We start from the raw sequence: 24,955 nt of genomic DNA on the forward strand, positions 1-24,955 counted from the left end.
GTTGTAGTCAGGGTGTGCTAAGCCCTGTTACACTACAACAGCCGGTTCAGTAGAACTCGGAGTATTCTAAGTTAAGTTATATGTACCTGGGTACTTATGTGATCTTTCACTTCGATGTTCTTAGGATACGTGTGTGGTAAAACAACAGCAAGCTCAAATCCCAACCACTGCTCACCAATGTGAGAAGTTGGCCTGATATGTAGTGCTCACTATTCTAGTGATCACTGTGTATCATTCCAAACAACCCTTATTGATGATTGGTTGTAAGTCAACCTTATAGACCAGCTATCCTAGTAGCGTGGATACGAGCAGTCTTAGGCTAAACTCTAGAGGGCGTGTTAAGCCAGCTGTTTACCAGCACATCTACCCCTTGAACACCAAGTGAAAGGACACCACACAAGTTGTTATGAAAATAAATGGTATTTATTTATAACAAGACTACCCTGGCTCTTTATGAGTCAGGGAGCTAAGCACAATACAAAACTCTTAGGAAAATACTTCGGGTTGCACAATTTACACAAATGCCCGAGGGCACGAAAACCATTACACTGCAAGTGGAAGGGGAGAAGTTAGAAAGTCTAAAGTTACTGATTCCGGAGTGATCCGATCAGTGGGACTAAACGAAAAAGGAACTGGACACTTGTAAAGCGAACCTGCGATGGAGCACCGAAATGCTCGAGTTACCTAGCCCAGAGGCTGCGGCTGTGGAAGGTTCGGCCAGATGTCGGAAGTCCTCGTTGTAGTCTCAGGAGCCTGAAAGAAGAGTTGCTGGCAGGCGACCAGTGTCGAGGTTCAGCGAGATCCAAACCTGGATCGGTGATGAAGGAAACCTGAAAGCAGAGGGGACTCAGTTCTCAACCGCTAGCCAGCGATCGTGTGGGCACCAGGAGGGTACCGGCTGAAGTCACCTCGACCAGGTGAGTGGATGACGTCGGACTCGGCTGTTCCTCGGACCAGGAGGCACGGCGGCGACCAGGATGGAGGGCGAGCTGTCCCACGCAGGTGTCTGCTGTCGATGATGCTGGGCCCAGGAATGGGGCAGCGGATCTTGGCAGTGGCAAGCCCACGCGGTGGAGTCAAGATGGCGTCTGGAGTGGACCAGGAGGGTCCGTGGTACTCCTCTGTTGAAGGGGAGCAAGAGCCAGTCTGGAGCAACCAGACTAGTGATGAAACAAACGTGGTGCGTCGTGAAGAGGGCCACAAGCCGGTCGGCAAGTGGTCGAACAACGCGGTGAACAGCAAGGAGCGGAAGGGCCCCCACGCAGATCTCGGGGATGCGGGGGAGGCAGACTTCGGTGCTGGAGCTGCTCAGGGTTAGGGCTTCTCAAACCCTAGGTGCACTCACTCGAGGGTCCCTCGGTGGGCGTGCTAGATAAGCGTCGTGCAGGTTCTGAAGATGGCCGGTCCCGCAGGTCTCGTCACACCTACGACTCTCAGCTGGGCTGATGAGGGAGGTAAAAGGTCAGAGATGGCAGGGAACTCGGGTCTCGTCGAGCTGGGCAGTCTTGATCCGTGGGAGAGACTTACAGCAAACCGCAAGCGCTTAGGTGGTGCCTGCTGGTGCAGGGTGGCTACTCCTTAGCCACAAGGGAGAGTCTTCAGAAATAGTCAAGAGTTCCTTTCGTGGAAAGTAGTTCAAGATTCAGAATTATCCAATTTGGGAAGGGGACTCGCTCCTACCTTTATTCTAAGAAAAAGGGGCTGGCCCGTGACTAGGTTCTACCTATGGGTGGAGCCAGGAGGGGGGTGGTTACACCCCTATCCTTTGTCCGGCTTCGCCCCCGCTCAGGGGCTGGTGTGCCCCCGAAACTGGTTTGAGCCGGGCTATGCACAGTGAGCACCGGGGTGCCACTGGCAATCACCTTCCTTTCAGCCCTGCCTACCTGGGATACACAAACCCTGTCTGGGATGGTGCTAACACCGCCCTCGACAGGAAACCCTTTGTCCAAACTCCCCTCGCTGGAAGGTCTCCCAGCAGCAGGAGGTCAGACTTGTGTCTGGTGGCAGCATCCATTTTGTGATGCTGAGGCTTGAGTCAACTTTAACCGGGGTTCGAGGTTACTTCCATGTCGTGCCCCTCTAAAAGGGGGGAATGCTAACCCCGTCGCCAGAACTGGCGAGGGGTTCGTCTTCCGATTCGTATGACACCTTACTCGACATGTGTAGGTGATGCGATGCCAAAGTTAGCAAATAACCGCGAGGATTATAATGCATTTAAAAGTAGTTGGCCCGCGTCACCGTGGAACGGCTATTGGGACTTGGTTCCGCAAGCCGTCGACGGGCTTAGCTCGCGCCAGAGCACCGTCCCACATGATTCCCTGCACTCTGCCTTCAGGATTGATAAGGCCTGCCATAGGAGTGACTGATAGGAATCCATGTGTCCATTTTAGGGTTAGGTGTAGGAATACTACACCTACAGCAACGGGTGATTACACCACGTTGCCCCAGCTGTCGTGCAGCCAGTTGTGTCAGATTTGGGCGGCCATTCCAGGGGTGGCATAATACATGCTGCAGCCCCTGGTAGGCCCTGGGTCCACCGATGCCCTGGATACCTGTGGTATGCTGAGACAGGGACTGACAAGGCGGCCCAGTTCCAATTGGTGGATGCACCTAATGTACATGTGTTTAATTTCGAGAGAGAACAGCTAGGCTGTGGGTCTGATTGGCAGGCCCACAGCCGGGGAAAGTCATAAACCAATGAAGCAAAAGCAAAAAATCTGGGTGATCATAGGATTGCAGACCCTACTCTCCTACACCCCTCACGGAGCTCACTTCCAAGAAACAGCCCAAGGCGGTGCACTGGACGCCCCGCTGTCAGACCGCTTTTGAAGCCCTCAAGGCGGCCATGTGCGCTGCCCCTGTGCTACAGGCCCCTGACTACAGCAAGGAATTTGTGGTCCAGACCGATGCCTCGGAGTACGGGGTTGGGGCGGTCCTCTCCCAGGTGGACACCGAGGGCCTCGACCGACCTGTGGCCTTCATCAGCCGCCGACTGCTGCCACGAGAACAGAGGTGGAGCACCATCGAGCGGGAGGCCTTCGCTGTGGTATGGGCTCTCAAGAAGCTCCGGCCCTACCTTTTCGGCACCCACTTCAGAGTCCAAACTGACCACCGGCCCCTGCGGTGGCTAATGCAAATGCGGGGCGAGAACCCCAAGTTGTTGCGATGGTCCATCTCGCTGCAAGGGATGGACTTCACCGTGGAGCACCGGCCCGGCAACGACCACGCCAATGCCGACGGCCTGTCCAGATTCTTCCGCCTCGGCGAGGAGAACCCCCAAGGAGATGGGTGACTCTCCCTGCCTTCAGCTGGGGGGGACGCGTGTTGGAGCCGGCCTCGTGGCGTGGTCCTGTTCCCCCTCGCTAAGCCGCACGAGGTCCCCTGCACCTTGTGGCTCCTCCATTTTGGATTGTACGTGACTCTACGCAACCGCCTCCGTGACCCCGCTCCACCCGGCCTCGGTCCCAGCAAGGCCCGACATCGAGGCGCCAACCCCTGGCCAGGGGGATACCACGTGAACACTTCCCCACTCCCGGCGGAGGGCAGTATCTATGGGACCCCCAACCGTCCTCCCACACCTAGGTGCGCTCGCCCCCCAGCTCTCTGGGGCCTGGCGCCTCTCCTGCTGGGCGTCTGGCCGCTCCCAAACCGGCCTCTCCGCCCTCCGGACGCAAGGGTCCGGACATCAAAGGGCTCCAGACCTATATCTGGGGCGACCCGGCAACAAGACAGCAGTTGTATCCCGGAGTCAAGAGCCCTGCTGATCGGATCGCGGCTGACCCTACGGAGAAAGACTCATCCTGGAACCACGCTCTGAGCCCTGCTGACTACGTCGCGGCTCCACCGTGGTTAAAGACCTTCACGAACCTTTGGGGCCCTGCTGACGCTGTCGCGGCCCGACCTTGTTGAACTTACCCTCAGAGCCCAGCTGACCTCGTCGCGGCTCGACCAAAGCGGACCTACCACCGGAGCCCTGCTGACCGTGTCGCGGCTCGACCCAAGCGGAACTACCTCCCGAGCCCTGCAGACACCGTCTCGGCTCTCCACGTCCGAGCTGCTTGGAGACCAGCACGCAAGGTCTGGCGCAGAGCCTCCCCGTACCAGGCTGGTACTAAGACTGTCCCGTACCCTGTCCCTACAAAGACATTGAGACTCTTTCTGGATCACTCGATCCCACTGTAAATATATTGAATGTGCTACCATTGATAAAGTACCGAGATAAGCAACTGATACGGAGTCCTGTGTGGTGGTGTTACTGGGCCTAGTACGACCCCAAGAGAAGGACCTCTCCCAGGAGGCTTCTCAGCGGCGCTCGGCTATAACCTTGCGGTAGGAAGGTGCCCTGGAGTGGTCCCCCCGACTCCCCGGTGGTCCTCCCTCCAACACCTCACTGCCACCCTCCACCAGTGCCACTCATCTGTCTGTAGTTCCCCTCCACCCCATGACCTCCTCCTCAGATTCCCTCACTGCCACCCTCCACTAGTGCCCCTCATCTCTCTGTTGCCCCTCTCTCATATCCATTCCATTATTTGTATAGCTCTACTCATATGAGTGTAGGGTGTCACAGTACTTTACTTAACAGCACACATTATACAGAGACAATAAATCGGTTTACGCGGAATGTCACATAAACAAATGAGGATTACAAGGTGTAGAAATCACGTCATCCATACTAGTGGGCAATATATTTTACGGGGGTTTGGTCTGGAGAAGCACAAACTCAGGATTTAAAGAGTACTCCAGTGGTTGGGGGTTGGCTTTACTGATAAAAATGTATATTTGCCCGAACAAACTCTTTTTAGTAACATTAGAATGAGAAAGACTGGAAAAGTTTTAACTATATCACAACACAAAAAGTGAAGTTTGTGTGCAGCGCTTTGGTGCCAGTTCATTGGTCACTGTCCTATGTTAGGATAGTAACTTCTGAACTGCAAGTAACACAAGGATATCTGTGACAGACGTAGTAAACCACTGAGCTATTCCCATAAAATTCAGTTTATCTGCATTTAAAAACTACCAACAGACAAATGGTTGCTCTGCAACAGGATCGTATATCATCAGTTATCTGAACAGTTTTTATTGTACATCGGTGGCAGATTCACTGCGAGGGCCAAGGCTCATGTTTGGGTGGGCCAGGCTCATGTTTGGGTGGGCCAGGCTCATGTTTGGGTGGGCCTGGCCCACCCGGCCCACCCTCTAGAACCGGGCCTGCCTGGTGCTTTACTACGAGTCCCAGAATTCAAAGAAAAAACCTGGAGTGGAGCACCACATCACGCATCGTTATGGGAAACTTGGCAAGGCTGCCCCAAAATAAATGCATTCTTGGCCTGGTAGCAACGGCGGCTCCTCTGCTCTTAGAGCAGCTCAAAAGAAAATGAGTATAACTGAACGTTATCATTTCATTTTTAATCTGGCTGCAAGCTCCATATTAGGGCGGACCGGGGCTGGGATAGCGTGATGTAAGAAGTAAGAGGTATGGTTGCTGCACCATAAGTGCGCATGACGGTTTGGCCGGCCGTCTTCGGCTGGCTAGACCGTTATGCGCACTTTGCGTGTTCTTCACTGGCTGTGTTGTACAGCCTGGGTGGAGAACATGCACAGCCTCCCAGTCCCTCTCTGAGTGCCGAACCAGGGCGCTCAGACCAATCATGACGCTGCTGGAAGGCAGTGTCATGATTGGATAAGGGAGTCTGGGAGCCTGGGTACTTCCGGGAGGCAGGATACAGCGAGGATGGGCGAGAGCCAGTGGCTGGCGACCCACAGGTAAGTTCTTCTTTTTAATTTTTTTCTAAACCCCCCCCCCCCCTCCACCCCCCCTTCACCCCACCACCATCTACTACCAGCCACCACTGCCTGGTAGCTGTTCAAGGGGCGCGGAATCAGGTCTGCTATGTCTGTGTCATTTTTTCATCCTGGCCCAAGAATAAAAGAAAAAACAGCGACCTTTGCTGTAAAACAGGAGCGAGAGACAGGGCTGTACATCTGGTGGCTGAATTTCAAAATATGAAACCTTATAACTTGGAATTGATACCGTCTTTCCTGCTTGTCCAAATCGTGTGATCGTAGGCCAACATTTTATTTCAGAGCCTCGTTTTACTTTATCATCACACTTGCAGGGCCTCTGGAATTATGCAGCAGGGGAGCACCAAATTATGCAGCAGGGCTGTCAAAATTATTTTAAACAAGATAATGTTGTCTGGGCAATGATTTCACCTAATTAATACCAGTTCAACAACCAAGTAGAGAAATAAGCAACTGAAAGGTGACCAGTTAATCTTTGTGAAGGACCTTTCCCCGTGCGTGCATGAACACATCTTGCAACATTTAATGTAACTTTTGAACCGTTTGAGCTAGAAACAATTGTTTTTCTTAAAATCTGCAGCTTAATCAATCAGCAGATTGATTATGTGGCAAATCCATCATTATGCAAAAAAAATCCACAGCCGCAGAATCGCATAATTCCAGTGGCCCTGCAAATATGAGAGCACTTTTAAATACTTAAGACATGCTCTCAAGCACCTCTTATATTTGATTTAACAGGCAATAACTTTCTACTCCTACAGTAAGAATTTAGGCCACATTTATGTTTTACATGACTACTGTAGGGTTTACATGAAGGGCATGAGGGCTATTCACAAACTGTATTTTGTAGTACATTTTGTACTACTACAGTAGCAGTACAAACATACTTCAAAATGCTATTCACAAACTGCACTTCTAAAGTACTACTTTTTTTTCTGCAAGAGTACTTTAGAAGGGCAGTTTGTGAATAGCATTTTGCAGTACGTTTGTAGTACTATTGTAGTATTACAAAACATACTACAAAATGCAGTTTGTGTGAATAGTGCCCAGGCCCCTCAATTTGATGGAGACATGTAGACAGAGGCCCACCGGATGGATGCAAGTCAGTATAGACCCTGTTCGTTATGGAAATAGTCCATTCTGAATCTTGGTCCTCTCACCCCTCCACCCTGCAGCCCACTGCTTTTTGTAGTTGAGTAATTTGAGATTCAGCCTCCCCCCAATCCCACTGACTAAGCTATGCCCCTGACTGTAGGTCTATGCACCGAGGAGCAGCTCAACTCCACCCTCAACTGCGATGCCCCCTCCTCCTTGACCGACGCCAACCTCGCAGTCAAAGAACTTCACAGATGGCTCACCTACTGCGCAGACGAGCTTGGGCCCCTGTGTAACCACGACAGAAAGCGCCCCAGAAAGGCCACCTAGTTCACCGTCGACCTCCAAGAATCCAGACACACCTGCAGATGTCTCAAGAAGAACTGGAAAAACAGCAAATCCTCGGAAGACCGCACCCCCTACAAGAATGCCATGACAGAATAACACCAATGCATCTGATCCACCAAAAGGACCTTCATCCAGAACAAGATCCGCTCCAACTCCAGCAACTAAAAGGAACTCTTCAGCATCATCCAGGAATTCATCAAACCCCCCAGTGAAACCACGGACATCACCCCCTCCCAGGACCTCTGCAACAAGCTTGGCTCCTACTTCCATCTGAAAATCAAGGGCCTCTACGACAACTTCAACGACCAGACACCTGACTCCGAAACCACTCCCTCCTCCAGCAACGCCAGCCAGCCCACCATCTCCTCCTGGACCTCAGTCACCACCGAAGACACCGCTTCGACCATGAAAGGCATCCACTCAGGGCCCTGCCCCCGCACATCTTCCACAGAGCCGCCTCCTCCATCGCACCAGAATTAGGACGCACCATCAACGCCACCTTCGAAACTGGCACTTTCTCCGACGGAAACACGCAGAAGTCAGGCCCGTACTCAAGAAGCCCTCAGCAGATCCTACGGACCGCAAGAGCTACCGACCCATCTCCCTCCTCCCCTTCGCGGCCAAAGTTACCAAGAAGACGGTAAATGCCCAACTAACTAAATTCATCGAAGAGAACTCCATCCTCGACCCCTCCCAATCCGGATTACGCAGCAACCACAGCACTGAGACCACTCTTCTCGCCGCTATTGATGACATCTGCACACTCCTCGACCTAGTACACACCGCGGCCCTGATCCTTCTCGACCTCTCTGCAGCCTTAGACACCGTCTCCCACTGCACACTCACCACCAGACTCCATGAAACCTGCATAGAGGGAACTGCCCTCGACTGGCTCCGCTCCTTCCTCACCGGCAGAACCCAAAGAATCAGAATTCCACCATTCCTCTCTGAACCCACATCAACTGCAGAGCACCCCAAGGATCATCGCTCAGCCCCACGCTCTTCAACATCTACATAGCCCCCCTCTCCTCCATCGTCAGACATCACGGACTCAGCATAGTATCCTATGCCGACGACACTCAGCTCATCCTCTCCCTCACCAAGGACCCCATCAGCACCAGACTCAACTTCCAAGATGGAATGAAGGAGGTCACATCCTGGATGAGCAGCAGCTGCTTGAAGCTCAACTCAGAGAAGAGAGAGGTCCTCGGACCCTCCCCCTCTGCATGGGACAACACCTGGTGGCCCACCGCCCTTGGCAGCCTCCCCAACCAACGGACCACACCCGGAACCTCAGCATCTTACTCGACTCCTCCCTCTCCATGACCCGACAGGTCAACGCTGTCGCCTCCACCTACCTCAACACCCTCCACATACTCCAGAAGACCTTCAAATGGATCCCCCTGAATCAAGGAAGACCTTCACCCACGTACTCATAACCAGCACACTAGACTACAAAAATGCCCGCTACGCCGGGATCAACAAGTCTCTGCTCCGCAAACTCCAGACCATACAGAACACCGCAGCCAGACTTGTCCTCGGCATCCCTCGACACAAACACATCACCCCACACCTGCGAAACCGCCACTGACTCCACACCAAGAAGAGAGTAACCTTCAAGATACTCACCCACGCCTACAAATGCCTCCACAACACAGGACCCCAATATCTCAACAATAGAATCTCCTTCCACGTACCCAATAGAAATCTCCAATCTGCCGACATCGTCCTCGCCAAACTCCAGCGCATCCGCAGAGCTAGAACGAGTGGAAGAACCTTCTCCTACATCGTGGCCAAGACCTGGAACAAGCTCCCAATCGACATCAGACCCGGCCCCACCCTGCACATCTTCAGGAAGACCCTCAAGACCTGGCTCTTCGATTGCCTGGAGCTGCTCCCTGCCCCCCCCCCCCGCAGCACCTTGAGACACTCATGGGTGAGTAGCACGCTAAAAATCCCCTGATTGATATGCAACTTTTCATCAGTGCTCCCTGTAACTGCTCCCTGTGTCCAGACCGCTCTCTGTGCCTCACTAGAATGCTTCCTGTGACTGCTCCTCGTGTCCACACTGTTCCCGATGCAACATTATAGTGCCCCTATTGCAGGATGACTGCTTCCTGTGTCTGAAGACTGCTTCCTTCCCCACGACTGCTCCCCATGCATCACCGGGTAACGTCCTGCTCTCTAGTGAAAGCTCCTACCGTAATATATAACAACTGCTCCCAGTGCCCTACAGCTACTACCTGTATTCCACAACCGCTCCCAGTAATACACAACTGCTTCTTGTGCCTGTGAGTGCTTCTTGTGGCCCATTACTGGTGCATGCTCTTCATGACTGCACCCCTGTTCCTCATGACTATTATGTACGCACCCAGTATGCCATTACTGCCCCTGGTGCCAGTAGATTGCTCCAGCAACAGCTCCTAGTCTCCCACTACTGCTGACTGCACACTCTACCAGACTGTCCTGTGCATGATGACTACTGCTGATGTTCTACATATTCTTTTTGTGTGCCATGACTGCTCCATGTGCCATCCCATGACTGCTCACCATGGCCCTATATTTATTCTTCTCCACCACAACCAGACTGTTGCCTATGGTGTCCCGCTTCCACTCCCTACTAAAAGTGCCTGCAATGAACCCGGTCTGATGCCTGCACTACAAGCTAAAATTTACAAAAAATAAGGGATGGAATGCATGAATTAATCTGATCCCAGTGTATTGTTATCTTGCACACAATGCTACCTCAGTTTGGACCCTGCCATATGCAAATCAGTCTTAAACCTGGTCTAATAGGAGCAGTCCAGCCTGAAACTGAACACAAGCAAACTAGGACCAGTTTGGCCCTGATTAGAGCTGCTATGCCAGATACAGTTTGGTTCCAGTGACACAGTATGCATGGGACCTATGTTTAGGCATACCCGTCCCACTTAGGGAGACACACAAAAGTATACAAAAAGCGATGAATAGAATGCTTGAATTAATCTTAGCCACTGGTAATTAATAAAGGCCACATCGCAATCCATGGTTATTTTGAACAACATACCATCTCAGTTTGGACCCATCAATATGCAAAACAGTCAGGACCCTGCTCCAATGGGAACATTCCAGCCTGAACTGCCAAGCTAGGTTCTCCCTGAACGGCACACAAGCAACCCAGGACAGGTTTCGCTCTTGTTCGAGATTAGTCTTTCGCTAATCGAGCGAAACACATACATGACCACAGCAGCACCTGTGGGGCAGATGGGATTCGATCCAAACGACGGTGCAGATGATGGCGACAATTTATCTCCCCGGTCATAGTAAGATGGATCCACATTTGTCATTGCCCCACTTATCTAGTATATATTCCTCAGCTTGCATGTGGACATTCCACCCTTCAGGTACCTGTGCTCAAAAGACATGACCGGGCTGAGCCACCCCACCTACACGCTGGAATTGAGCTGCTAAGTAATTAGATTGAAAGTCACGGACTCCAAGACCACTGCTATCTTTTGTAATATATACAGTGTCTAACGCAACACTCCTTCTCTTTGTCCCCAAAACCCAAACCAACTCCATCAGCAGCTTGGCAAGTTCCTGAAAAAAACGCAGAGTTAACTTTAGGGGAATATCCGCTAAAAAATATAGAAAATGAGGCAACAGCACTATTTTGGTTAAAGTCGACCCATTATAGACAGTGGAAGCCTGCACCAGAAGGTCACAGACGCTTTAGCTGATGTCAGAGCTCTCTCAAGGTTACCCTGTAGTACATCATGGTGGTCTACATAAATTTGCATGCCCAGATGCTTGAGCATAGAGCATTAAATTGGAAGCCCATTAACTGCTGAAACACTCAAATGATGGGCCCCTCTCTCAGTCAATAAAAAGAGGCACAACTTGTCCACAGCGACACATGTCAGCTAATGGTGTTAGTAGACCTGATGGGCATGGCCAGGCAAGATGGCGGACAGGATGTGCTAGAGGTGAGCTCCTCTGCACTCCGTCCTAATCCTGCCTCATCCTTTGAACCTAGCAGCAGGTGAGGCCTTTTGAGTTCCCCACGGACAGCCGCTCTAAAGGTGCATATGGGGGCCCCTTGCGAAGCAACGGGGTGCTATCAGCCCAGTGTGGCTGCTCCGACCTGGCTGCCGGCAGAGCAATGCAGCAGTGGAGGGCGTGGCCTGGGGGACTGCGAAGCACTGCAGGCCTGCTACTGGGGCTGTGACCAATGCCAGACTTCAGGCGAGAAGGGCTGCAGGCAGAAGGGGGGACCATGCGGTGCCTGACCAGTGAGGATCGAGTCTGCGGGCCACCGCTGGCAGTGCTGGGTGGCCCGCTTGGTAGTGATTTGCAGTCCGAGACAAGGCCTGCCGAGTGGTTCAATTGTGGCCTTGGCTCTTCTCTCCCATCTGCTCAGAGGGCCCTGAGGAATGGAGCCTCGTGGAAGCAGATATCGAGTGTGGAGGTCATTGGGGCCTGTGATGTAGTGTGAGGCCCGGGAGGCTCTTGCGGTTGGGCCTGTGTCAGGGGGCCGCTGCAGTTGAGAGTGTGAGGCTGCTCACCACTGGAGCTACAAGTGGGGCCCTCTGGATTGCTGGAACTTTCCACTGGAGGTGACAAAGTGTGGGGCAGTTGGGACAGATAGATGCACTGCTGGGTACCCTGGGGGCGCATGGATTATGCCACAGGACCCTCTGGTACCTGGGACTAGACTAGAGGAAGGCTGGAACCCTTAAAGGAGCCCCTGGGGCAGACAGAGCACGTCCTTGGGGGTCTGAGGGCTGTGTCTTGAGTGGTCCTGTGGACCGGTGGCCAACAGGGTCTGGCAACAACTGGTGATGCTGGAGTGGGACACCTTTCCCCCTTGCTTCACATGTTATGGGGTGTCACCGGAGTCCTACTTGGGAGTTAAAGAGGCCATACCGCCAACTGAGAAGGCAATGGATGCTCCCCCCCCCATTGTGACTGCGCTGAGTGGATGGTGATGAAGACTTCAGAGGGGTCTGACAGGCTGAAGAATGACACGACAGGTGACTACAGACTTCGGGAGTGGGCCTTGACCGGTTGGGAGGTGTTCCTGTGGTGGGACTTCCCTTGGGGGGGCTGACCTAGGCACACGGAGAAGGACAAACCCAGGGTGAGAGACACTAGCACGTCCCCTGCTATGCAGGGACCACCCTTGGCTGACGGCTCGCAATCCGGAAGCAGTATGGACTGGGTGTCCCCTGCCCTCCAGTTGACTCTCAACAAGATACTGGCTGCCATTGCAGACTCAAAAAACACCTTGAAGATGCAGATCAGCAATGTTTTGGAAGAACTTGGTCTAATGCGGGCAGACCACTGCAAGTTGACGGTGATGTCGGAGACCGGGGCCAGCACAACAGTCCCTGCACCTGCAGGTGACGGACTTTACTGAATGAGCAAAAAACCTGGAGTGCAGGGCTGAGGATGTGAAGGATCGCAATCAAAACAATAACGTGCTGATTGTGGGTCTGCCTGAAGGTACAGAAGGGACCAACATCATTGCGTACCTGGAACGTTGGATCAAGACCCATGTGGCTCTAACAGAACTTTCCCCTTTCTTTGCCCTTGATCGTGCATATTGAGTTCCTGCAACCCCTCCAGCGCCAGACCGGCCTCCGCGACCAGTGGTGGCCAGGCAACTAAAATATCAAGATTGCGATATCCTACTACAGTAGCTCGCCTGATGACCCTTTTTGACTGGACAACGCAGCTGTGACCTTATTCCCTGACTCCACTGCAGCCATGCATGCAAAAAGAGCGTCCTTCTTGGAGGTTAATTGTGAGCTGCTGGAAGCAGGACTCTGATATTCCCTCTTGTTTTCTGCTAAGCTGCGGGTCATACTGGTTGGGACTGCACATTTCCTCCTAACCCCTGCCAACATCTGGGAGTGGGGGAACGACCTGTGTAGAGCCCTGTTTGCCTCCCCCTGTTCTCTGGTGCCAGTGTGAGTGGTAATGCTGCCTGGTTGTGATGGTGCTGGATAGGAGTGGTTGCTGACGTGGGTTGATTGTGTGGCTTATTCGCCCCCACACACATACCCATGCCCACAGATTAGTGGGTAATGGTCTCGTGCTGTATGTTTTTTCTTTTCGTCGTGCCTATGTTTGAGCACCTGATCATTGCCAGACTGCTCTGGGGTTGGGGGCTTATCTGTTTGTTCTTTGGGTTCTTGGGTTGGTGTGTGCACCTTGCTACTGATGTGGGGAGGTTTGGGGATACGGGGGGCCCTGAACTGATCTATGCCATATGCCTAGGATCACAACATATACCAAATCGAAATTGCTGACCAGGAATATTAGGGGTATTGGAACGGCAGCCCAACACCACAAAATAAATATACACTTCCTCAGATGTAGGTGTTAGAACTGGGGGTCTCTAGTTGGCAGAGATAGGTACCATTGACCAAATAGGGACAGGCTTCTGCAGATAGAATTCCCAGAAAGGAAATTCAGGGGGGAGCTGGTGGTGAAGTCTTTTGTCCCTGAGACTTCAGCAGGAGGCAAGCACAAGTTCAAGCCCTTTGAAAAACATTCTGCAAGATGATGAAGTACACACAAAAATTCCTTCTCCTCTCCTTGGCACTGAAGACACCACTGTAGGCCAACTCAGCAACACAGCACACTGGCAGGGGGGCAGTCCACTCCTACAGCTTCCTTTGGTTCTTCTCCTTGGCGGAAGTTTCTTTTTGTTGTTCCAGAAGTGATCTAAAGTCTGGGTCCCCCTATTTATACTACATTTCTCTTTGTTCTCTGAAGGCAGAGAGGCCTTTGCAGGGGCGTAACACAGGCCCCCGCATCCCCTGCAGTGCCGGGGGGCCCGAAGCTCCAGGGGGCCCCCTCAGCACTGCTCTTCGGATGGGGAGCTCCTGATAGAGTCCAGAGGGGGCCCCTCCACGTACCTTGCAGGGGGGCCCACTCGATTATCGTTACGCCACTGGGCCTTTGCCTAGTCCAAACCAGTTCTGGTCAGTCCAGGAGCACTTTGTTGACAAGACTCCTTTTTTTCCTTTCAGAGTGCAGGACAGAGACATCAGACACACCACAGGAGGTGGAGCCAGCATTGTGGAGGGAAGGCACAGCCCTATTTAGATCCCAGGTGCAACTCCTCCCACCCATCTACATGCAGATCTTTCTATTCAGCCCTGTACTGACTCACCCTCTCCCCTGGCATCCCCAGCCCCTCACTCACAGAACCAGACACACAATACACAACCTAGCAGAGGCAGGCTTGGACAGTTAAGCAAGAGAATACCTACTTTCTAAAAGGGGTATTTTCAAACACAGAATGTTAAAACCAACTTCACTAAAAGATGTATTTTATCATTCTGAGTTCAGGCATACTAAATTCGAATTTCTACCATGTTCGCTGAGTCAGTTAAGATTATAAGATGTAATAATCAAACTGCCCATTCTGGCCTATGGGGAACAGGTAGCCTTGCAATAGTGAAAAACGAAAATGGCTGTAATTCACTATTAGGACATGCCACACACACCAGGGCATATCCTACCTTATACTTACAATGCACCCTGCCCTTGGGCCTACGATAGGGGTGTCTGATATGAAGAAAAGGGAAGGTTTAGGGACTGGCAAGTGGGTGCACTTGGCCAGTCAGCATGGCAGTACCAGACTGCACATAGGCTGTGCAATGGCAGGCCTGAGACACACTTTACAAGCTGCTTCTGTGGGGGGCACAACCAGCCAGGGGTGTAACAAACACCCCTGCAGCCCCCGCGGTGTGGGGGGGGCCCAGTCTTCGTTAGGTGAAGAGGGATCCCTCAGCTCTTCAGTAAAGAGCTGTGAGTGAAAGGCTTGTTCTAGAAAGCAGGTGCAGGCTGCAGCCTGCTCCAAGCTCCTCACGCTGACCCAGGGCAGGACTGAAGAGAAACAAAGTAACAAGTTACATTGTTTCTCTTCAGTCAGAGCCAGGCCGGAAAAAGGCTGGGGGCCCTGCACTCTTTAGAAACACAGCTATCAGGGAGAGAGGTTAGACTTGTAAAGAGCAGGACAGATAACATTCGGGAGTGTTGTTGGTAAGTCTAGCAGTTTCAATTGTGAGCTCCTTCAAAAAACATGCTTATGTTGTGGGTTGATAACAAATGCCTAATATGTTTTAAAATGCCGCATTTACATTTCTCAACTACAGATAGTTAGGTTATCTGGGACTTTAATTAGTCCCAGCTGTAAATATCCTCCTGTCGCTGACCCTTTTCTCTGTCTCACAACACTAACAAGTGCTGGATATGTTACCTCCTGCCCCAATTTTACCATCCCCCGTCCCACCCTTCGTGTTAGTTGGCACTAGCTTGGTTTTATTTTACCTTTGCCAATGCTTGATTACTTTCTTCACAAGCATTGGCTGCTGCTGCATGGCTCCCACGTGCCGGCCTCGCACTTCGAAGCTGAGAAGACCAGTCCCCTGTTGCTGTAGACGCCTCAGTGCTGTTTCTCCACCCTGGTGTAGGCTGCCAGCTCCATACTCTGCCTCTAAACCTCTTACTCATCAGCTCACAGCCTCACATCTACCGGGGCACATGAGCTGAGCTACCGGGAGCCGTTTGTGTTGGTCTTGGCGCTGTTCTGTGGTATTGCTTGCTGTGCTGTAAGGAGAGAGGGCTCCTTCCTGTCCACCTCTAAACAGGTGCCGGGGACTACAGAGAAAGAGGGTAGGGATTGACAACCCTTGTTGCATGTGACAATAAATTACCTAGTATTACATTCTCTCTATAAGGGTGAGTTCAAGTCAGAACATGCCAAATGTGGCCCTCGGGCTAAACGCACTGCTACTGGGCGCCAGAAACACACACAAATCACTATTCGGCTCCCGGGCATCGGCTAAGCTTTATCCAAACAGTTCGGAAGTGCTGCTCATGTGGTATTAAGAAGTCTTTTCTTTCACTTTTTCATCGAACAGCACGTTACAGAGTCCGGTCTGTGTGCAACCCATTAATGAAAGAAATTGTACCTCTGCCAGTGGCATAGCGATAACTTTTGTTGAAAAGTGCCAAGTAACACACTTATGCTGTTTGTGAGCGCTATAAAACACATAAATTGTACCTATTTCAGCTGCACGCGAGTTACCAACTGTAGCGTGTTACAATAGTGCTTAATGGAAGGTCCTTGCTCTTCATCTGATGTGTGCATAAAATGAAAAGCATGTCACGCTTTGTTAGCACTGGAGTTCTAGAAGAATATGGAAGGATTTGCTGTCTTTCATTACTCTTGCACTTAATTTACTAGCACCAACGTTTCCTACTTATACCTACTGCTGATTTTTGTTTCTACTCATATGATTCATGCTTCCTCTTACTGTGCTACGTAACCTCTTAATTTTACCTTTCTCTTACACCTCATATTTGTTCCCACTCTTACGTTTTATTATTCCAACAAACTCTTGCTTCCACTTCCAACTTATTACGCCTATTTCCTCCTGCTCTTACTTATTTCTCCTCTTACTCCTATTAAGTCTACTTACTGCTATTCTTACTTTTACTACCTTATTTGCCAATGCCCTTATTAACATTAACTTAGTCCTACCAACTCCTACTTGCACTCTTACTCCTGCATACTCCTACTTGAACCTACCTTCCACTACGTTTACATCTACATACTTCAGCTCTTCTGCTTAGCCCTTCGTATACCTATTCTTACTCATACTTGGGATAGGAGTTGGCCTAACGGCTAGGGCGGTCGACCTCGAATCTGGGGAATTGGGTTCGAGTCTCAGCAATGACGCTGAACATCCTGTGATTCTGGGCAAATCACTTAATCTCCCTGTGCCTAACATATATGAATGTGTCCTCATGTAACGCAACTGGTGCTCATGTAAAGCGCTCTGATACCCAATACGGGTCAAGTTTGCGCAATATAAAACTCTGTAAAATAAATAAAAAAATAAAAAATGAACAGGATCTGCTGGGTCGCATTGGAAGGTAAACAAGCATTTGTAATGCAATTGGTCTTGCATTTGTGAGAGTTAGAGCTATTAACATTGTAAAGGACAGTGTATTTTACCTATGTGTTTTCTGCTTGGAGTGGAGTGAATGTGTGTGGTGTCAAGTGGACATATGTGGTTTGGATTGGAATTGTTAGTTGTGGAATTGTGTTTTGTGGATTGGATATGTGTAGCGAAATAATGTAATTATGTGGATAGTAATTATGTGGTATTGAGTGTACTGGAATTATGTGGAGTAGGATTGTGTGTCATGGAGTGGTATTGTGTGTCTTGGAGTGAGATTATCCGAAATGGTATTATGCGTTGTGGAGTGGTATGTAGTGGAGTTTACTTATGTGGTGTACTGTTAAATATTGTAGCGTGATGTGGAATTTTGTGGTGTAGATTGGATGTATGTGGTGTGTTGTGTAATTCTGTTGTTGGTTTGAATTATGTAGTTTGTTGTTGAATTATGTGGTGTGGAATGGAAATTTGTAGAGTTGAAATGTGCGACGTGGAAGTGTGAGCTGCTGTGTGAAAATTATGTTGAGTGGTATTATGAGGCATAGTGTGAAGTGTAGTTATGTGGAATGTTGCTACGTGGCATAGACTGGATTTATGTGGAGTGTATTTATGCAATATGGATGAGAGCATAATTATGTGGAGGTTAATTATGTGGTGCTGAGTGGTATTATGTGGAGTAATTATGTGTGATGAATTATGTGGGAATGAATTGTGGAATTGTGTGACGTGTGGAATTATGTGGCATGGTGTGGTGTATAATTGTGCGGAGTGGAATTATGCAGCATGTTGCAGAGTTGTATTTTGTGGAGGGTAATTCTGTGTTTTGGAGTTGAGTGTAAATATGCTGTGTGACGTATAATTATATAGGTTGAAGTGGAATTATGTATAGTTGAATTGTGTTGTGTGGAGTGTAATTATGTGGTTTGGAGTGCTATTAAGTTGTGTGGAATGTTATTATGTGATGTGGAATTATGTGGTATGGAGTGAAGTAGAAATATGTGTTTTTTTAGGATTGTAATTATGTGGTATGATGTTCAAATGTGCTGTGTGTGGTAGAATTAGGTAGCGTGGATTTGAGCAGGCTGTGCACGCTAAGGCTTTTATGTCATGGGGTATAAAGTTGACGATTGTCTATTTTTCTTTGTAAAAATAATTTGGGCTGTTTCTTTACCTTCCGGTACATTTCTGAACAATTTCTTAAGCTAAATTGTAATGTTGATTTGTGTGCGCATGCAGGGAAGAACGAGTGTATGCAAAAAATCATCCTATGTCTCAGTATTAACTTCCACACCTCTAAGCAGTAATCCCAATCCTAGAATGAGTTACCCGTTTGCTTTACAACGACAGTTAGTAAAACAAGTAAGTGCTTTGCCAGCCTGTATAAGTAGCAAAGGTTTCAAAGGGACTTGTTTTTGTGCAAGGTATTGTTTTTCCCAGTTCATGGAAGGGATAAAAAAATATTTCCAGATAATAATAGGGTTGACAGGATGGTGCGATAGCAGAATATTGCATTGTGTGGATCTGGAGAGGACTGCGGGCAGCAAGTGCTTGATACGCTATTTCCATAAGAAAATACTATATATTTTTTTCGTTATCCTCCATTACTTATTAGTAAGGAAGGGGGAAGAGAAGCGTTCACCGACAGCATTCGGTTAGTCTTAGGGATACAAAGAATGCTGTGGTCTGTGGTAGATGACGCCCAGAAGGCATAAGTATATGTATCAGGAGCTGCCAATGAAAGGAAGTGGAAATGCGCTTTAGACGTTGCCGGTATTGATGGCTACTGTGCGGTTGCAGACTTCGCTGGGCTGACAGTTGGTGGGGAAATGCTACGTTCTCATTGTAGGTTTAATTCATTAATCGCTCATTCTCTCTGGTGTTTGTCCTTGGGGTACTTGTTGACTGGTGCTACATATGGGATCTGGTTTGCCTTTGAGAGGAGGTATGGTTTAGTGGGGTACATAGTGTAAATTAATGTTGGCGTGAGGAAACAAAAATCGGACCCTTTGTACATTTGATATTATTGTGTGCATCATGCAGAGGAAGAAAAGTAGCAGGATCGGCTTTGATGCCGTAGAGGCTAGCAGGAAGAACTGTTTTGAGGTGGTCAGTTGAAGAGATTGTTTAACATGTTTAAACTTCAACAGTGGCATTGGGGAGGGCAGCAGCTGAAAGGCTCTGTCTTTACTGGTATGCAGTGGTTAGATGGTGACCGGTTATCAGTCTTTCTGTGGGTGATGGACAGGGGAGCAGTAGGCGGCGGTCACAGGTTTGCAGTGACATCCAAGGGGTGGTTTTAAGGGCGGGCAGAAAAGCATAATTGAGCTCCTGCAGTATGGCGGGTCGCTGGCCGAAAGCTCTTGACTGGCAAGGAGAATGGAGGGCCCCCTCCATGTACTTTGCAGGGGGCCCCCTCAAGTTTTGTTACGCCACTGCCACCAGCAGCATTTGATTTACAAGCCCTGGGCACCCCTGGTGCACTGTACTAGGGTCTAACAAGTAAATCAAATAACCCAATCGTGGAGTCACTAATCAATACATCATTTTAACATAGGGAGCACTTGCACGGTGGCACTGAAGAGCAGTGGCACAGTGCCCAAAGCATCTAAACCAGAAAAACATATCAAAAACAGAGGAGACAATCAGAAAAAATGGAAGGGAGACTCACGCCAATGATACCAGGTCTAACAGTAGCACTATATATGTAGCTCTTTTGCAGGAGACACAACTTATTACTGTGAAAGTACAGTGCCTCCAGAGACGTTGGGGATGTCGGGTCTACGCCACAGGGTATTTGGCTTATTCTGGGGGCATCTTTGATTTGGCTGCGGGTGGATGATTCCTTTGAGGCCATGCAGGTTCTAGTGGACTGGAGACTAGATAGGATGCCCCTAACCAGGACCAGCTATCCTTCCTGACCCGTCTATTGGCACAGCTGGGTTCTTCCCATGGCAGGTACATGATCCTAGGAGGGGACTTTAATAGTGTAGCTGACACCACTCTGGATTGCTCTGTTCCGCCACTCTCAGGGGCGCTGGCTCATAGGGTTGCGATGAGGTTCCAGGACTCGACTGCCGGTTGGGGGCTTGAGGATATATGGAGGACACACCATGATGGGGAAAGAAATTACTCTTTTATTCCAGCCTTTATGCCCTTCATGTGCACCTGCATGAGGTCTTCTGCTCAGCTTCCCTTTGCCAATATAATCACCACACTGAATACCTTGGGCACACCATTTCGGGCCATAGTCCACCTTTTATGGGTGTCCGGTTGGGCACACACAGGCCAGCAATCCCTGTGTGGCGGCTCTGTCCTAGCACCTTAGAGGACAACACTTACTCGGAAGGCCTCCAGGAGGCCATCCTTGACCATTTTGCACACAACTCGGACATGGCTACAGACTGCCTTGTAGTGTGGAAAGTATTTAAGACAGTCGCTCGTGGACACTGTTTGGGGGTGACAGTGGGCGTTTGTAGGGAATTGGACTGTGAACTGGTGGCACTTGATGAGTACATTTATTACCTAGGTAACCGTGTAGATGCTGACCCTGATGTGGGACCTCGACTGGCAGAGCCCAGGCAGCAGTAGAATGTCCTTTTAGAAAAGCTCCATTACCATAATTATTAAGGATTATATAACCAGGGCCAGCCGCAGCCCGTGCAGGTATGAGCGCCGGGGTGGTGGGGCCGGGTGGTGGGGATTTCAACCGACGATGATGAGGGGAAATTAATTATTTATTTAATTTTACCTTGTCATTGTCTGTCAAATTCCCCCCCCCTTGGCCCCCCCCCTGGCCCCACCGCTCTTATGTGCACGGGCCACAGCTGCCAGGGCCCATTAGGGTGATTGTAAGCCGGGCAGGCTACTGGCCTAGTCGGTACGCTCCAAGACACGCGGGCCCGATAACTAGCTTGACACAGTCCGATACTCAACGGGTACATTTCCAGGTGGAGATCAATGACGCTTTTTGGGAGTACTATTCAGGTTTGTACGGGAAACGGCATGAGAGCCCGAGGACACATATGGAGGCCTTTTTGACCCAGCTGATGCTTTGGAGCCTGTCCCCGACCATGGTGGAGGAGCTGGGTAGACCCATCACATGGCAAGGGGGGCTCCTGGGTCAGATGGCCTGCAGGCAGATTTTACTCTGCATTGGCTGGGTTGCTGGCCCCGTGATTGGATGCCATGTATAATACAGCGCTAACGAAGAAGGAGTTGCCTGCCACTACCAGGGACCCAATGGCCATTCCCCTTCCTAAGACGACCATGCAAGGGGCACCCTCCATGACATTTCACCCATTGTCCATGTTAAACATGGACTTTAAGATCTTAAGTAAGATACTGGCTAGGCGCCTCCTTCCCTATATGCAGGAGTTGGTTCATTCAGACCAGTGTGGCTTTATCCGACAATGTAAAACCTCCCTTAATCTACGTCGCTTCAACTCGGTGCTATTCGCTGCACGACAGGATGATGGAACTCTAGCTGGCCTGATGGCAGTGGATCTAGAAAAGGCAGTAGCGGTCCGTGGAGGGAGTTCGGTAAGGCAGTGAGGCGGGGAGGGGCAGGGTGGGGAAATGTAAACACCAGAATATGGATGAACGGAGGTAAGTACACATTTAAATACATAAAACGAATTCCTTTGCGTGCGCTGCATCGCAAAATGCACTGCCCCACCGAACTCCCTCCACGGACCGCTACTGAGAAAAGGCTTTTTACACCATCATCTGGGTCTATCTGGTCACAGTCATGTACTGAATGCACCGGGGCGTCTCATAGACGGCATGAGTACATCTCTTGTATACCAACCCTACTCCTCGGTCCGAGCGGGCCCGATTGTGCTGTTAGATTTGAAATGTTAGTCCCGTAATACATATGATCGAACTGCTCTATTTGCTACTTCCATTTCTCTATTCTTGTAAAGTTAGCTTGCATGGTGCCATCTTTATTGACGTCATGTTATTTCGGAACCAAGACTGAGTGTCTGTCTCTAAACTGCTTGCAAGAAAGCTGCCCTGCTCTTTCTCTCATACTTCTCAAGGTTGATGCTTTGCTGTACTAATGAATGCACTATTCATTGTTGCATGCCTTTGCTATTAGATACACTCGTTCTCACCGCTTTACATGGTAGAGAGCTGCTGCGCAGCCTTGGGACTGAGATAGCATGTTCCCCGCCCAGTGGCACTGCCCATCGTATGTTCTCTCTTTGTTCACCGTGGCCTGATCTGGAAAATTCCAGTTTGGGCAGGACTTTGGAGGTGTTGGAATTGTATAATTTGTAATACCATGAAAAGGGAGACCAGGCCCCCTCGATCGTCATCTCAGGAGACTGGTCAGACTGGGCTCCGCTGCAGCGTAATAACAATAAACTAATTGGTTTGTATTCTCTTCTGTCTAACCGACTCTTCATTTATTGGAAAGGCATATAGGTTGTCGTGAGTGACCCGAGTGACCCATTTCAGGTCACTTCCTTCAGTTCCAGATTCCTATGAAGTAAGCAGAGGTACTCGGCAGGGGTGCCCATGATCCCCGCTCCTGTTTGCCCGTGCCAATAAGCCACTAGCAGAAGTGTGTAGGCAAAGGAGGCAGGGTAGGGGTATATGGGTGGATGACGCTGAACACTTGATAGTATTATATGCCGACAACTTACAGCTGTATGTGTATGATGTGGCCGCCGATGTCTCGCTCATGCTACAGCTCCTGCACAAGTTTGGTGAGTTCTCTGGATTACAGGTGAATCTTGCCAAGACTTTCGTTTTTCTGCTCATACCCTGGAGGACATATGGGAGGTTAACATGGGAGTGGTTCTCCATTCTTTGAAGGGGTGTGTGGCCTTTTGGTTTCACTCTGTTTCCCTATTATGGCGCGTATAGCCCTAGCCAAGGTGATTATGCTACCCTGGCTGCTTTATTACTTTAACAATCTCCCACTTGGCTCCCTGCCTCGTGGTTCAAACATCTAGACTCACTAGTACAGGAGCTTATTTGGGGTGGGTTTCTACATAGGATGTCTTTAGACAATCTTAGGTGGCCTATCCAGGAAGGGGAAGTGGGAGTACCAGATTTTGAAATTTACTACCTGGCAGCCCAGCTGCAATGGATCACACTCTGGCTAGATGGCGCAAACCTGGTCGAGCCGGATCCTCTGGGGACTGCGCCCAATTAAGGAGCACTTCAGGACCGACTGATGAGGCAAATACCTGGGGTGGAGGCGTGCTTTTAGAGATGGCGCTGCAATGCTAAAGACGCTGCATATGGTGGGTGCAGGAATGCCCATTGTATGCCTCCTCACTACCCTTGGTGTGGCTCTCACTTAGTCGCTGAGTCTGACTGAGAAGGCATTACTTGTTCTATAGTAATCATCTCCTGTTCAAGGTCTTCAAGTTGTACAGAGGCGTAGCTTAATCAGTGAGATTCGGGGAGTGTGAATCTCAAATTTCCTAACTAAAAAAGCAGCGGGCCACAGGATGAATGTATGAGGTGACCAAGGTTTAGGATGGACTGTTCCCATGAGAAACAGGGTCAGTACTGATATGCATTTGGTGGGCCTTTGGGGCTGATTTAGAGTGTTGAAGACAGGGACTCTGTTAAAAGGTGACATTTTACCCTGTCCACCAAACTCAAGGTCTGCCTGCCCGATTTTGAGTAGGCCAGACCGCAAGTTGTATATTAAAGGAGTAAAATTTACTCTGTCAGTGAAAAATGTCCTTTAACGGCCTGACAGAGTCAGTGCTATCAGAAGTAAGCCATCTGGTCTATCACCCTATTTAGTGTGGATGATCAGATGATTTTTTTACTATCCGTCACAGCCAGGTATATTCTGATGGTGAGGAACAGTAAAAAAGAAAAGAAAAAATAACCTCACAACACAGGAGAAAATTGGTGTGGGGGTCAATAGTTTTTTTAGTTTTCAAAAACAAACTCCCACTTTGGGAAACTAAGAAACTTTGGAAACATTTGATGGCCACCAGTAATGACAGGAGCTGCCATGACGTACGCTCCTGCCAATGTGTAGAGATCTTCACTGGGCCGGTGGAATAAAGGCAGTAAAGTCCTCCGACACCCTATCTGCTAAATCCTAAATCAGGCCCTCTGTCTTGAAGTGGCACAGTGGGCGAAAAACAATGGTTTGGAAAGCTACCCCAAGGCATTGCCAGTGGTTATACTGTTTGTAAGCATTCATCCCATGACCTTTTGGGTGTTTGATTGCTAGTAGTATGCCTGGATACCTGAGATTGGCGTAGCTTACCAAGCATATTACTGCCAATGTTTGTGAATTATAAAAAGTAGCAAATTTGCATCCATTTAAGGAATACTGCTATGGGTGCCGATTTGCTACTTTGATGGTACACCGATCACAAATGGGCATATTTACAAAGAAGTGGCGCAATGCAGAAATAAGTTGCTGCACTGCCTTGAGTCACCCAAAGATAGCACAACTGCATCATACCTTCAAAGAAATGGCACAGTTCTGCTGTCACCATACGCTAGCGCACTTTGGGCTGCCTTGCGCCAACGCAGGCACCCTTCAGCCATGGTAAAAGGGTGCATTTGATATGGTCAGGATACATTTTGTGCAGGAAGGACTACCTTCCTGCTCAAAACTGTCTTTGGAAGATTTTTCCTCTTTGAATGCAAAGCGAAAACAAAAAAGAGACATAAGGATATTTCTCTTTGTTACATCAGCCTTAAGCAGGTGCACCTTTGTGTTGAAAAGCCATGTCTACAACTCTTTGTAAATAAGGGCTTGT

This window comes from Triturus cristatus, chromosome 3_2 (assembly GCF_964204655.1).
Source record: "Triturus cristatus chromosome 3_2, aTriCri1.1, whole genome shotgun sequence".
NCBI classification, from domain to species: Eukaryota; Metazoa; Chordata; class Amphibia; order Caudata; family Salamandridae; genus Triturus; species Triturus cristatus.